Below are 16,906 nucleotides of genomic sequence, written 5' to 3' on the forward strand. Positions count from 1 at the left end.
TACCAAAACTAGCAAAACTGAAAAACGACGACATGGCACTTTTCTCAAGCAAATTCTATCGCTCAAATAATTGTATGTTGACAATTTACAAAGCCAAACCAAGAAAGAAAGTTTTAATTCTCAGTTCAATGCACAACTCCGTACAAGTTGAAGAAAACGACACCCGAACACCGGAGACAATTCAATTGTATAATAGCACCAAATTTGGCGTAGATGTGACCGATCAAATGGCCAGAAATTATTCGGTAAAATCTAAATCTCGGAGATGGCCTTTGCAAGTATTTTTTAATATCTTGGATTTAGCCGGGATAAATGCATGGGTGTTATATAAAGAAACTGCGGGAGGAGAAATTACAAGACAGGAATTTCTATTCCAATTGGCAGAAGAACTTGCCATCGAATATCAACGAGAGCTCGGCAAAGAAAATCAACCAATACCCATCGCAAGTACAAGTACAGGTTCTCGTGAACGGAAAACATGTCAGATAAGGTATTGTAAAGATAATAAGACGAACAAAATCTGTCTAAAATGTAAAAAGTACGTATGCGGAAAATGTACAGTTGAGAAGCCCATTTGTAAAAAATGCGACGAAAAAGAATGAAATGTAGATTATGTACTCTTGAATAAAGGAAAATATATTTTTATACTGGTAAACTGGCTATTGGTCTGCATTCAATATTGAAAAATATAAGTTGTGGAAGACAGGTCATTTGACCGGTCGCGGTAGGAATAGGTATACGTGAAGTGTCGGTAGGAATAGTGTTAAACAATCTTTGGTTTTTAAATTACAAGATACGAATCAACAAATTAGAAGAATAAAAAAAAATTATTGTTCTATTGTACATACCTTTCAATTCATCGACAACAGACGTGCTTTCATTGCTAGACAACGTATTTCCAGTATCAGAATTCTTTTGTTTTAAGCCTGTTTGTTGTGAAGGAACGTCATTTCGAATGGCTGAATTTTGTGAGATATCGTCTAAAGATTTCTGGATGCAATCACCTGAAAATATACATGAGGGTAAAAAAGTATTACCAAAAAAGTAATAACCAAAAACAAAAATACAACAATGGTATGTAAACTACACTCAAGAATTTGGCAAAGGAAGAAAGTTTTTCAAACTGCAGACAGGGATTAATTCGAAATCTTGGTTCCATAACCTGCCACTAACCAACACCGAGATAAGAACCCTAAACCGTCTACTGGCCGGACACGATTATTCTCCATTCTGGCTGAGCAAGATGAAAATTAAAGATGAGTTCAACTGCCAGCTTTGCGACTGCCTTAACACATCAGAACACATAATTTTCAACTGTATTAACTACGTAACACACAGCGACAAACACAACCTTGACAAATATTTCTCAATCCAAGATGCTTTTGACGACAAAAACATTGATACTCTGAAAAACATTTGTAAATTTCTCAAAGAAATCGAAATGAAAATCTAAACCGCTCTTTGCACCTTTTGACAAGACAAAAATAAACAAAAGCTACTCCCAATGAAAAACTGACTGGCGTTATAGCAAGCAAGGCGCCTAGAAGTATATACTAAGGTGGGCCAACTTGCTATAACCACTCTTCAGCCATCTTGAAAGTCTACTGTGTTTTGTTTGTAAACGAAACACAATACGCTATTGCTGAAGCTCGCTCGTGATCAGTCTATCTCTTTCACGCTACAAGCAAATAATTCCCCTTCTACTTTCTTCCGTGCTGTTTTCATATACCGCTCCCCTACCAACTTAGTGGCGAAACGGCCTCACCTAGTACCATAGACCCGTCTTGATAGCAAGTTGCTGTGCCATTTGACAGTGGGGATTGTCAAAGTCCCACGATTTAGAAGAAGAAGAAGAAGAAGAAGAAGAAGTCGAACGGGTTACAAAATGCATTATTTTGCCAATTTCAACCCGTTCGGGATCCGGAATAGAGGTGAATTCCTTAATATTTTCCTTCGTTGATCGTATTGTTGTGAACCTATTCACGTTGGAGAGCATATTCGAACATATTCGTTGGCCGAGGCATTTTTATGTAATGTAATACTTTTCCGTTTACTATTTTTGAAAGCATAGGCCGTGGCAGTGTTCCGAGCTCTGCAATACAATTTTCTTACCCAATGTTAAAGTTGCTTAAACTTACATTATACACCCATTAAACGTAAAAATAATAATTGTATTGATATCAATAAAATTTTATTCTATTGATTTTCATGACATGAAACGCTATGACTAAGGAATAACATTTTATTGAGTAGTTTTTATAGCTGTCGCTAGTACTAGTACTAGCACAATGTCGCTAGTACTAGCACAATGTCGCTAGTACTAGCACAATGTCGCTAGTACTAGCACAATGTCGCTAGTACTAGCACAATGTCGCATAGACAAGAATTTTTACATTTTCCGGAATTTGTGCAAAAAGGGACTGCATAATAATTATGAAGAGGGTTGGCGATACAACCGAGCCTTGGGGAATTCCCCTTTCTTGGATTTTCAATGAAGATTTTGTGTTGTTGACTATGGCTCTGAGTTCTATTTTCTAGGAAACTTTTCACATAGAAACCTAGTCTTCCACGGATCACCCAGTCGAAGAGACTCTTCAATACTGGATATCTCCATGCTGATCAAATGCTTTACTTAGATAAAGTGATGCCACATCTGCGTGGTGATCTTTCTCAATAACGTCATGTACAATAGCCTGTAATTCTTCGAGGTGATCTTCTGTGCATTTTCCCGCACGAAAAGCGAACTGTCTTGGATCGAGCAGCTTATTAGACTCTAAAAAGGTCTTTAGGCGTCGATTTACTATCCTTTCTAGAACTTTTCCAACACAACTCAAAAGAGTCGAAAATTGTATAGAAGATGTTGGTTTTGACTACGTCTTTCATTTCTGTACCGGGGTACCTAACAAGTTCAAAGTTTCTAAAACAAGAGAGTGACGCTGGACTGCAAGGTTTTGAACGTTAATACCTCTTTACCGGCTGGATGGAGTGGTAACTCCGTACAAGTTGAAGAAAACGACACCCGAACACCGGAGACAATTCAATTGTATAATAGCACCAAATTTGGCGTAGATGTGACCGATCAAATGGCCAGAAATTATTCGGTAAAATCTAAATCTCGGAGATGGCCTTTGCAAGTATTTTTTAATATCTTGGATTTAGCCGGGATAAATGCATGGGTGTTATATAAAGAAACTGCGGGAGGAGAAATTACAAGACAGGAATTTCTATTCCAATTGGCAGAAGAACTTGCCATCGAATATCAACGAGAGCTCGGCAAAGAAAATCAACCAATACCCATCGCAAGTACAAGTACAGGTTCTCGTGAACGGAAAACATGTCAGATAAGGTATTGTAAAGATAATAAGACGAACAAAATCTGTCTAAAATGTAAAAAGTACGTATGCGGAAAATGTACAGTTGAGAAGCCCATTTGTAAAAAATGCGACGAAAAAGAATGAAATGTAGATTATGTACTCTTGAATAAAGGAAAATATATTTTTATACTGGTAAACTGGCTATTGGTCTGCATTCAATATTGAAAAATATAAGTTGTGGAAGACAGGTCATTTGACCGGTCGCGGTAGGAATAGGTATACGTGAAGTGTCGGTAGGAATAGTGTTAAACAATCTTTGGTTTTTAAATTACAAGATACGAATCAACAAATTAGAAGAATAAAAAAAAAATATTGTTCTATTGTACATACCTTTCAATTCATCGACAACAGACGTGCTTTCATTGCTAGACAACGTATTTCCAGTATCAGAATTCTTTTGTTTTAAGCCTGTTTGTTGTGAAGGAACGTCATTTCGAATGGCTGAATTTTGTGAGATATCGTCTAAAGATTTCTGGATGCAATCACCTGAAAATATACATGAGGGTAAAAAAGTATTACCAAAAAAGTAATAACCAAAAACAAAAATACAACAATGGTATGTAAACTACACTCAAGAATTTGGCAAAGGAAGAAAGTTTTTCAAACTGCAGACAGGGATTAATTCGAAATCTTGGTTCCATAACCTGCCACTAACCAACACCGAGATAAGAACCCTAAACCGTCTACTGGCCGGACACGATTATTCTCCATTCTGGCTGAGCAAGATGAAAATTAAAGATGAGTTCTACTGCCAGCTTTGCGACTGCCTTAACACATCAGAACACATAATTTTCAACTGTATTAACTACGTAACACACAGCGACAAACACAACCTTGACAAATATTTCTCAATCCAAGATGCTTTTGACGACAAAAACATTGATACTCTGAAAAACAATTGTAAATTTCTCAAAGAAATCGAAATGAAAATCTAAACCGCTCTTTGCACCTTTTGACAAGACGAAAATAAACAAAAGCTACTCCCAATGAAAAACTGACTGGCGTTATAGCAAGCAAGGCGCCTAGAAGTATATACTAAGGTGGGCCAACTTGCTATAACCACTCTTCAGCCATCTTGAAAGTCTACTGTGTTTTGTTTGTAAACGAAACACAATACGCTATTGCTGAAGCTCGCTCGTGATCAGTCTATCTCTTTCACGCTACAAGCAAATAATTCCCCTTCTACTTTCTTCCGTGCTGTTTTCATATACCGCTCCCCTACCAACTTAGTGGCGAAACGGCCTCACCTAGTACCATAGACCCGTCTTGATAGCAAGTTGCTGTGCCATTTGACAGTGGGGATTGTCAAAGTCCCACGATTTAGAAGAAGAAGAAGAAGTCGAACGGGTTACAAAATGCATTATTTTGCCAATTTCAACCCGTTCGGGATCCGGAATAGAGGTGAATTCCTTAATATTTTCCTTCGTTGATCGTATTGTTGTGAACCTATTCACGTTGGAGAGCATATTCGAACATATTCGTTGGCCGAGGCATTTTGATGTAATGTAATACTTTTCCGTTTACTATTTTTGAAAGCATAGGCCGTGGCAGTGTTCCGAGCTCTGCAATACAATTTTCTTACCCAATGTTAAAGTTGCTTAAACTTACATTATACACCCATTAAACGTAAAACTAATAATTGTATTGATATCAATAAAATTTTATTCTATTGATTTTCATGACATGAAACGCTATGACTAAGGAATAACATTTTATTGAGTAGTTTTTATAGCTGTCGCTAGTACTAGTACTAGCACAATGTCGCTAGTACTAGCACAATGTCGCTAGTACTAGTACTAGCACAATGTCGCTAGTACTAGTACTAGCACAATGTCGCTAGTACTAGCACAATGTCGCTAGTACTAGCACAATGTCGCATAGACAAGAATTTTGACATTTTCCGGAATTTGTGCAAAAAGGGACTGCATAATAATTATGAAGAGGGTTGGCGATACAACCGAGCCTTGGGGAATTCCCCTTTCTTGGATTTTCAATGAAGATTTTGTGTTGTTGACTATGGCTCTGAGTTCTATTTTCTAGGAAACTTTTCACATAGAAACCTAGTCTTCCACGGATCACCCAGTCGAAGAGACTCTTCAATACTGGATATCTCCATGCTGATCAAATGCTTTACTTAGATAAAGTGATGCCACATCTGCGTGGTGATCTTTCTCAATAACGTCATGTACAATAGCCTGTAATTCTTCGAGGTGATCTTCTGTGCATTTTCCCGCACGAAAAGCGAACTGTCTTGGATCGAGCAGCTTATTAGACTCTAAAAAGGTCTTTAGGCGTCGATTTACTATCCTTTCTAGAACTTTTCCAACACAACTCAAAAGAGTCGAAAATTGTATAGAAGATGTTGGTTTTGACTACGTCTTTCATTTCTGTACCGGGGTACCTAACAAGTTCAAAGTTTCTAAAACAAGAGAGTGACGCTGGACTGCAAGGTTTTGAACGTTAATACCTCTTTACCGGCTGGATGGAGTGGTAGAATAATCACTTCATCCAAGAGATAAAATGTCAACGAATTATATGATTGTCACAAGCAAGCTATTGAAATCATAACAATCTTGCTCATTGATGATGATTGGTGATCGCAATGTGTTCCCGAACACGGTCACAAAATATAGGCACATGAAGAAACCGTGATTTGTTTTGCTCGCTTGCATGAGTGTTTGGGCATTGAGCTTTGTATTACGGAATGGAGGAGTAGGCATGACAATATGGGGTTGCAGTAGAAATGAACACACTTTTAAAATCAAAATTATGAATGAGAATTAATTTTCCCAAACCAAATTAGTACTCTATGTAAATGAAAATCACTTTTGCTTGCAAGTAGTGAAAAAATATCATGCAAAAATTGTGTCTCTAGATAATTTTATATTATAATGTTATGTTCTGGTGAGAATATCTGAAAAATCTGAAAATCGTTTAAATTAGGGTCATAACGACGTACGTCTAATAGGTAAATAACACCAAGAAAAAAATTTCATACAAATTTTAGCAATTTAAAACTTCTTTAAGGGCGACTAATCTGATAGAGAATAGCTGGTCTCATACAAACTAATGTCGTATCCAGATGACACCATTCCACCGTCAACGCGAAAAGCAGACATACGCAAGGCGTGAGTACTTTCACTCGCATTGGTTTCTGTTCTGCTTTCGCATGGAACAGTCATGAAAAATTGTTTGCGTATGAATGCGTCCGAGCGAAGTTTACCCGCGCTGAGTGGAAATCGATGCGAGTGTTCCGATGCCTGATCACCGGTGGTATACGCAGATATATATTAATTTGATATGCTAACATATAAGGTAAATGATGTTGGTTTGTCCGATTTTGCATGTTTTCACGCAACTATTAAATGCAAATTGATCTTTCTTCGTGAAAATCATATGTAATCAGGTTTAGGTTTGTTGAAAATCCCCAAGTCTCTAGTTGGTAATAATGTCAATGTTTTTCTTCAAAGAGAAATCATGTATTATCCACTTTTGATCATGGATTGTCCGGTTTTAGAAATCTTTTTTTTTTTTGGTAGATATTTTATTTTTTATTGAGTTTGCTATTTCTCACTTTCATTAAATTTCGACCATATACATGCGTAAATATTACAAAACTGTCCATATTTCTCCCACATAATCTTCGAAAAATGTTCTACTTTCCGGTCTGTTTTAATTTTAGTAAAAACATTGAAAAACATTCGGCCGAATAATTCGAAAAACAGTATATTGAAATGTAAGGAACTGTATTTAAGTTTGGAGAAATATGAGTTTCGAAAGATATAATTGAAGTTCTTCTTAATATGTCCGTATTTCTCCACCTCCCCTATTTATAAAAAATAAAAAAAAACTTGTAGGCGTGTGTAGGTTAATGTTACCTAAACAAAATCCCAACAGAATTCAAACGATACTAAAGTGCTGTCGCCGGCCAGTGAGACACTAAGCGCACGTCCGTATTTCCCCACCTCCCCTATTTATAAAAAATAAAAAAACTTGTAGGCGTGTGTAGGTTAATGTTACCTAAACAAAATCCCAACAGAATTCAAACGATACTAAAGTGCTGTCGCCGGCCAGTGAGACACTAAGCGCACGTAACCACTGTGGTGTCGCCGGCAGTCGGACGCTAGTTTTCGTACGTAACCACTGTGGTGTCGCCAAAGTGTTAATTAACGCCCGAAAACAACTGCAACAGAAACAACCGATCAGAAAATGTGTAAAGTCACAAGCAGTGTTACTACACGTATAGATTAATCTAGAAAGGTACAGAGTTTTTCGTTATTTTTGGTACAGATTTTATACCGTACAGGGTACAGATTTTCGTCAAAAAGTAAAGATTGGAACATTTTTTCCCGCGTGTGAAATTTCTTACATTTGAAGCATTAAGATAAAAGACGACTTTTACGAGTGATTTTATATAGGCATATGGTAAATGATGTTGGTTTGTCCAGTCGAAAATATGATCTTGAACTATATTTTCAATCTACCACTAAACGTATTCAGACCATTTTAGGATTATGACACAAATATTGTAAACATCATGTTGCACAGCATTTGTATCAGATTTATATATCTAAATCGCGTAATTACAGTAATCATTCAATAACTGAACCTGGTTTAACTGGACTGCTTTTTAGCTGGACGAACGTTAACGGGATCTTGTCCCAGTTAGAAAGTAGAAGTTCGTAAACAATTGTCGCCATTTTCAATTTGAAGATTTGCAATTTTAGTTTGTTTAGTTTTAGATGTTATAAAAATTAACATTATTTTTGGGAGGAGGCGATCTGGCGTAGTGGTAACATCCATACCTCTGTCGCAGAGATCACGAGTTCAATTCTCGCTCCCGACATTCTTCCATAAAATGGAAGTAAAAGTGACGAACCAGCCGAAATGTGTTGAAATTCACTATAATAGAGCAAAAAAAATTAACCACCGTTCAAAAAGGACACACGGTTCTTTTCTGAGCCGTGGCTCTTTTTGAACCGCGGTTCATTTAAGAGCCGTTCATTTGAGAACCACGGTTCAAAAAAGAACAGCGGTTCATAAAAGAACCGTGTTTCTTTTAAGAGCCGGTTCATTGATAAAGAACCGTGAATCGTACGCTCGTTCTGACGAGCCGTGGCTTGCGATAATGCGGTTGAATGGACCACCCTTCCATTTGGGCTTGTTATTCAATCAATAATAATTATTTTCAACAATTGTGTTGAAAATACATACATTTAAGAGCCGTTCATTTGAGAACCACGGTTCAAAAAAGAACAGCGGTTCATAAAAGAACCGTGTTTCTTTTAAGAGCCGGTTCATTGATAAAGAACCGTGAATCGTACGCTCGTTCCTACAAGCCGTGGCTTGCGATAATGCGGTTGAATGGACCACCCTTCATTTGGGCTTGTTATTCAATCAATAATAATTATTTTCAACAATTGTGTTGAAAATACACCTCGCTATACGACCACTCTTTATACGGCCATCTTACATTAATCCTTTCGTTACGAGCGTCGTTTATAGACGACATCCGCGCGACGAGCTGTGTGTACGAGCGTTGTCTTTAGACGACATGAAATTCATACTGCTCTTCGATCACACCAGCGCGACATGCATACTTTTCGGCGCAGTACTCCGTACAGGGGTAGCACTTCGGCGGAGCACACTGCCGTAATGAAAGGGTTAAGGCACGTTTTCGATTTACGACCTAAAATGTTTCGCTATAACGGCCATTTTTTATTACGATATATTTTCATGTTGCCAATCTTGCGTAATTTATTTTCGAAAATTTGAAGAATGGCTCTGTTAATTAAAGATGTCACATTCCAAATAAGCCGAGAATGGTTTGAAAAAATTAAAAATAGATTTAATTTGCCTAACTTAAAAATGACCGTGCTCCCGTGGCCGAGTGGTTAGCGTCATAACTAACATGCCGGGTGTTCGGGTTCGATTCCCGTTCTGGTCGGGGGAATTTTTCGTCAAAGAAATTTCCTCCGACTTGCACTGCGATCACGCGTATTCTAGAGCTTGCCACTCAGAATGCATTCAAGGCGTGTTATTTGGCATAGAAATCTCAACTAAGTACTAATAAAAATGACGCAAGTAATACTACGTTGAGACGGCGAAGTTCCTCTAGGAACGTTATTGCCATTGAAGAAGAAGAAGAACTTAAAAATGAAATTTAAGCAGCAGCGCTGATGAGGCCGCATCAAAGGAATATGCTAACATTTCAAAGAGAATTATTGAAAGAGGTGATCATAAACCAGAACAAGTGTTTAACCTAGACGAAACATGGCTTTATTGGAAGCGAATGCCAGATCGCACGTACATTTTTTTTCTGCGCCTGGTTATCAGGTGTCTAGAGAACGATTAACTTTGCTTCTTGATGCAAATTATCTCTTTTAATATATTTATATATTTGGATGACTAAAGCTAATTTTGAGGATTGTACAGAAGTGAAAAAATATTTGCTAGACAATAACTTAAACATGGCTTTGCTAATTTTGGATAATGCACCAGGGCATCCTATTAATTTATCCGAACTAGTCTTCAGATTTAAGCCATTTAAAAAAATATGTATGTATACAAACATATATTTCATTTAACATGAAGTTGTTTTCGTATTTGATGGTTTTTGGAGTCTGTTATTATTTTATGTTTGAGGAGTGCGAATGTATTATTAGAGAGAATAAATGATATCGATGCAGAATGTTCTGAAGATGATCAGGAAATTCTGGATATGGAAAACGACAATACGGAAAATTATGATCCATTTGAAACCGACTCGAAACCGATGAGAACGAAGAGAATATTTCGAACGTACGTAGACGACGAAAGAGCAGGAGATTTTTAGTTAGTTCCGATAGTGAGAATGAGGAAGAGGCAAGCGAAATTGCGATGGACGGAACTGTTTGGCAGGAAGTAAAAATAGGGTCTAATCCTGGAAGAGCACCTGGTCATAATATTTTTAGGGAAACATCAGGTCCGACTGGGTACAGTAAACGTAATATTATGAAAGGCGAAGTTAGGACGGCATTTTGTGTGATAATTGATAAGAATATAATCGAACTTATAAGAAAGTGCACACAGGCAGAGGCATTTAGAGTGTTGGGATATAAATGGGAACTGTCTACTGCAAAGTTATATGCATTTTTTGCAATTCTGTATGCACGCGGCGCATATGAGGCTAAGAATATAGATATAGCACTTCTGTGGAATAAAAAGTGGGGCCCGCCTTTTTTCTCAAATACTATGAGTAGACATGACTTTACGGAGATTATGAGATTTATTCGATTTGACGACAGAAATCAACGAAGCCAACGGTTACAAACTGATAAATTCGCTATGATTTCCGAAGTTTGGTACAAGTTTATTTACAACAGTCAAAATTGTTATAAACCAGGACTATACATTACTATTGACGAACAATTGTTTCCAACGAAAGCAAGGTGTAGATTCACTAAATACATGCCCAATAAACCGGACAAATTTGGTATAAAATTTTGGTTAGCATCCGATGTACGCAGAAAATATATAATAAACGGCTTTCCATATTTGGGAAAAGATGAAAGTAGAGAACCCTCAGTTCCTCTTGGAGAGTTTGTCACTATGAAATTAGCAGAACCGTATGTAGGATGTGGAAGAAATATAACCACAGACAACTTTTTTACAAGCCTACCTTTAGCAACAAAACTTTTAGCAAAAAAAAAACTACGATTGTTGGAACAATTAGAGCAAATAGGAAAGAGCTACCAAAACTAGCAAAACTGAAAAACGACGACATGGCACTTTTCTCAAGCAAATTCTATCGCTCAAATAATTGTATGTTGACAATTTACAAAGCCAAATCAAGAAAGAAAGTTTTAATTCTCAGTTCAATGCACAACTCCGTACAAGTTGAAGAAAACGACACCCGAACACCGGAGACAATTCAATTGTATAATAGCACCAAATTTGGCGTAGATGTGACCGATCAAATGGCCAGAAATTATTCGGTAAAATCTAAATCTCGGAGATGGCCTTTGCAAGTATTTTTTAATATCTTGGATTTAGCCGGGATAAATGCATGGGTGTTATATAAAGAAACTGCGGGAGGAGAAATTACAAGACAGGAATTTCTATTCCAATTGGCAGAAGAACTTGCCATCGAATATCAACGAGAGCTCGGCAAAGAAAATCAACCAATACCCATCGCAAGTACAAGTACAGGTTCTCGTGAACGGAAAACATGTCAGATAAGGTATTGTAAAGATAATAAGACGAACAAAATCTGTCTAAAATGTAAAAAGTACGTATGCGGAAAATGTACAGTTGAGAAGCCCATTTGTAAAAAATGCGACGAAAAAGAATGAAATGTAGATTATGTACTCTTGAATAAAAGAAAATATATTTTTATACTGGTAAACTGGCTATTGGTCTGCATTCAATATTGAAAAATATAAGTTGTGGAAGACAGGTCATTTGACCGGTCGCGGTAGGAATAGGTATACGTGAAGTGTCGGTAGGAATAGTGTTAAACAATCTTTGGTTTTTAAATTACAAGATACGAATCAACAAATTAGAAGAATAAAAAAAAATTATTGTTCTATTGTACATACCTTTCAATTCATCGACAACAGACGTGCTTTCATTGCTAGACAACGTATTTCCAGTATCAGAATTCTTTTGTTTTAAGCCTGTTTGTTGTGAAGGAACGTCATTTCGAATGGCTGAATTTTGTGAGATATCGTCTAAAGATTTCTGGATGCAATCACCTGAAAATATACATGAGGGTAAAAAAGTATTACCAAAAAAGTAATAACCAAAAACAAAAATACAACAATGGTATGTAAACTACACTCAAGAATTTGGCAAAGGAAGAAAGTTTTTCAAACTGCAGACAGGGATTAATTCGAAATCTTGGTTCCATAACCTGCCACTAACCAACACCGAGATAAGAACCCTAAACCGTCTACTGGCCGGACACGATTATTCTCCATTCTGGCTGAGCAAGATGAAAATTAAAGATGAGTTCTACTGCCAGCTTTGCGACTGCCTTAACACATCAGAACACATAATTTTCAACTGTATTAACTACGTAACACACAGCGACAAACACAACCTTGACAAATATTTCTCAATCCAAGATGCTTTCGACGACAAAAACATTGATACTCTGAAAAACATTTGTAAATTTCTCAAAGAAATCGAAATGAAAATCTAAACCGCTCTTTGCACCTTTTGACAAGACGAAAATAAACAAAAGCTACTCCCAATGAAAAACTGACTGGCGTTATAGCAAGCAAGGCGCCTAGAAGTATATACTAAGGTGGGCCAACTTGCTATAACCACTCTTCAGCCATCTTGAAAGTCTACTGTGTTTTGTTTGTAAACGAAACACAATACGCTATTGCTGAAGCTCGCTCGTGATCAGTCTATCTCTTTCACGCTACAAGCAAATAATTCCCCTTCTACTTTCTTCCGTGCTGTTTTCATATACCGCTCACCTACCAACTTAGTGGCGAAACGGCCTCACCTAGTACCATAGACCCGTCTTGATAGCAAGTTGCTGTGCCATTTGACAGTGGGGATTGTCAAAGTCCCACGATTTAGAAGAAGAAGAAGAAGTCGAACGGGTTACAAAATGCATTATTTTGCCAATTTCAACCCGTTCGGGATCCGGAATAGAGGTGAATTCCTTAATATTTTCCTTCGTTGATCGTATTGTTGTGAACCTAATTCACGTTGGAGAGCATATTCGAACATATTCGTTGGCCGAGGCATTTTGATGTAATGTAATACTTTTCCGTTTACTATTTTTGAAAGCATAGGCCGTGGCAGTGTTCCGAGCTCTGCAATACAATTTTCTTACCCAATGTTAAAGTTGCTTAAACTTACATTATACACCCATTAAACGTAAAAATAATAATTGTATTGATATCAATAAAATTTTATTCTATTGATTTTCATGACATGAAACGCTATGACTAAGGAATAACATTTTATTGAGTAGTTTTTATAGCTGTCGCTAGTACTAGTACTAGCACAATGTCGCTAGTACTAGCACAATGTCGCATAGACAAGAATTTTTACATTTTCCGGAATTTTTGCAAAAAGGGACTGCATAATAATTATGAAGAGGGTTGGCGATACAACCGAGCCTTGGGGAATTCCCCTTTCTTGGATTTTCAATGAAGATTTTGTGTTGTTGACTATGGCTCTGAGTTCTATTTTCTAGGAAACTTTTCACATAGAAACCTAGTCTTCCACGGATCACCCAGTCGAAGAGACTCTTCAATACTGGATATCTCCATGCTGATCAAATGCTTTACTTAGATAAAGTGATGCCACATCTGCGTGGTGATCTTTCTCAATAACGTCATGTACAATAGCCTGTAATTCTTCGAGGTGATCTTCTGTGCATTTTCCCGCACGAAAAGCGAACTGTCTTGGATCGAGCAGCTTATTAGACTCTAAAAAGGTCTTTAGGCGTCGATTTACTATCCTTTCTAGAACTTTTCCAACACAACTCAAAAGAGTCGAAAATTGTATAGAAGATGTTGGTTTTGACTACGTCTTTCATTTCTGTACCGGGGTGTTAGTTCAAAGTTTCTAAAACAAGAGAGTGACGCTGGACTGCAAGGTTTTGAACGTTAATACCTCTTTACCGGCTGGATGGAGTGGTATAATAATCACTTCATCCAAGAGATAAAATGTCAACGAATTATATGATTGTCACTTATCGGTTCAAAAGCTTAAAAATTGCTTTGAAAGCAAGCTATTGAAATCATAACAATCTTGCTCATTGATGATGATTGGTGATCGCAATGTGTTCCCGAACACGGTCACAAAATATAGGCACATGAAGAAACCGTGATTTGTTTTGCTCGCTTGCATGAGTGTTTGGGCATTGAGCTTTGTATTACGGAATGGAGGAGTAGGCATGACAATATGGGGTTGCAGTAGAAATGAACACACTTTTAAAATCAAAATTATGAATGAGAATTAATTTTCCCAAACCAAATTAGTACTCTATGTAAATGAAAATCACTTTTGCTTGCAAGTAGTGAAAAAATATCATGCAAAAATTGTGTCTCTAGATAATTTTATATTATAATGTTATGTTCTGGTGAGAATATCTGAAAAATCTGAAAATCGTTTAAATTAGGGTCATAACGACGTACGTCTAATAGGTAAATAACACCAAGAAAAAAATTTCATACAAATTTTAGCAATTTAAAACTTCTTTAAGGGCGACTAATCTGATAGAGAATAGCTGGTCTCATACAAACTAATGTCGTATCCAGATGACACCATTCCACCGTCAACGCGAAAAGCAGACATACGCAAGGCGTGAGTACTTTCACTCGCATTGGTTTCTGTTCTGCTTTCGCATGGAACAGTCATGAAAAATTGTTTGCGTATGAATGCGTCCGAGCGAAGTTTACCCGCGCTGAGTGGAAATCGATGCGAGTGTTCCGATGCCTGATCACCGGTGGTATACGCAGATATATATTAATTTGATATGCTAACATATAAGGTAAATGATGTTGGTTTGTCCGATTTTGCATGTTTTCACGCAACTATTAAATGCAAATTGATCTTTCTTCGTGAAAATCATATGTAATCAGGTTTAGGTTTGTTGAAAATCTCCAAGTCTCTAGTTGGTAATAATGTCAATGTTTTTCTTCAAAGAGAAATCATGTATTATCCACTTTTGATCATGGATTGTCCGGTTTTAGAAATATTTTTTTTTTTTGGTAGATATTTTATTTTTTATTGAGTTTGCTATTTCTCACTTTCATTAAATTTCGACCATATACATGCGTAAATATTACAAAACTGTCCATATTTCTCCCACATAATCTTCGAAAAATGTTCTACTTTCCGGTCTGTTTTAATTTTAGTAAAAACATTGAAAAACATTCGGCCGAATAATTCGAAAAACAGTATATTGAAATGTAAGGAACTGTATTTAAGTTTGGAGAAATATGAGTTTCGAAAGATATAATTGAAGTTCTTCTTAATATGTCCGTATTTCTCCACCTCCCCTATTTATAAAAAATAAAAAAAAACTTGTAGGCGTGTGTAGGTTAATGTTACCTAAACAAAATCCCAACAGAATTCAAACGATACTAAAGTGCTGTCGCCGGCCAGTGAGACACTAAGCGCACGTCCGTATTTCCCCACCTCCCCTATTTATAAAAAATAAAAAAACTTGTAGGCGTGTGTAGGTTAATGTTACCTAAACAAAATCCCAACAGAATTCAAACGATACTAAAGTGCTGTCGCCGGCCAGTGAGACACTAAGCGCACGTAACCACTGTGGTGTCGCCGGCAGTCGGACGCTAGTTTTCGTACGTAACCACTGTGGTGTCGCCAAAGTGTTAATTAACGCCCGAAAACAACTGCAACAGAAACAACCGATCAGAAAATGTGTAAAGTCACAAGCAGTGTTACTACACGTATAGATTAATCTAGAAAGGTACAGAGTTTTTCGTTATTTTTGGTACAGATTTTATACCGTACAGGGTACAGATTTTCGTCAAAAAGTAAAGATTGGAACATTTTTTCCCGCGTGTGAAATTTCTTACATTTGAAGCATTAAGATAAAAGACGACTTTTACGAGTGATTTTATATAGGCATATGGTAAATGATGTTGGTTTGTCCAGTCGAAAATATGATCTTGAACTATATTTTCAATCTACCACTAAACGTATTCAGACCATTTTAGGATTATGACACAAATATTGTAAACATCATGTTGCACAGCATTTGTATCAGATTTATATATCTAAATCGCGTAATTACAGTAATCATTCAATAACTGAACCTGGTTTAACTGGACTGCTTTTTAGCTGGACGAACGTTAACGGGATCTTGTCCCAGTTAGAAAGTAGAAGTTCGTAAACAATTGTCGCCATTTTCAATTTGAAGATTTGCAATTTTAGTTTGTTTAGTTTTAGATGTTATAAAAATTAACATTATTTTTGGGAGGAGGCGATCTGGCGTAGTGGTAACATCCATACCTCTGTCGCAGAGATCACGAGTTCAATTCTCGCTCCCGACATTCTTCCATAAAATGGAAGTAAAAGTGACGAACCAGCCGAAATGTGTTGAAATTCACTATAATAGAGCAAAAAAAATTAACCACCGTTCAAAAAGGACACACGGTTCTTTTCTGAGCCGTGGCTCTTTTTGAACCGCGGTTCATTTAAGAGCCGTTCATTTGAGAACCACGGTTCAAAAAAGAACAGCGGTTCATAAAAGAACCGTGTTTCTTTTAAGAGCCGGTTCATTGATAAAGAACCGTGAATCGTACGCTCGTTCTGACGAGCCGTGGCTTGCGATAATGCGGTTGAATGGACCACCCTTCCATTTGGGCTTGTTATTCAATCAATAATAATTATTTTCAACAATTGTGTTGAAAATACATACATTTAAGAGCCGTTCATTTGAGAACCACGGTTCAAAAAAGAACAGCGGTTCATAAAAGAACCGTGTTTCTTTTAAGAGCCGGTTCATTGATAAAGAACCGTGAATCGTACGCTCGTTCCTACAAGCCGTGGCT

The sequence above is a fragment of the Toxorhynchites rutilus genome, unplaced genomic scaffold, assembly GCF_029784135.1.
Source record: "Toxorhynchites rutilus septentrionalis strain SRP unplaced genomic scaffold, ASM2978413v1 HiC_scaffold_9, whole genome shotgun sequence".
Taxonomy (NCBI): domain Eukaryota; kingdom Metazoa; phylum Arthropoda; class Insecta; order Diptera; family Culicidae; genus Toxorhynchites; species Toxorhynchites rutilus.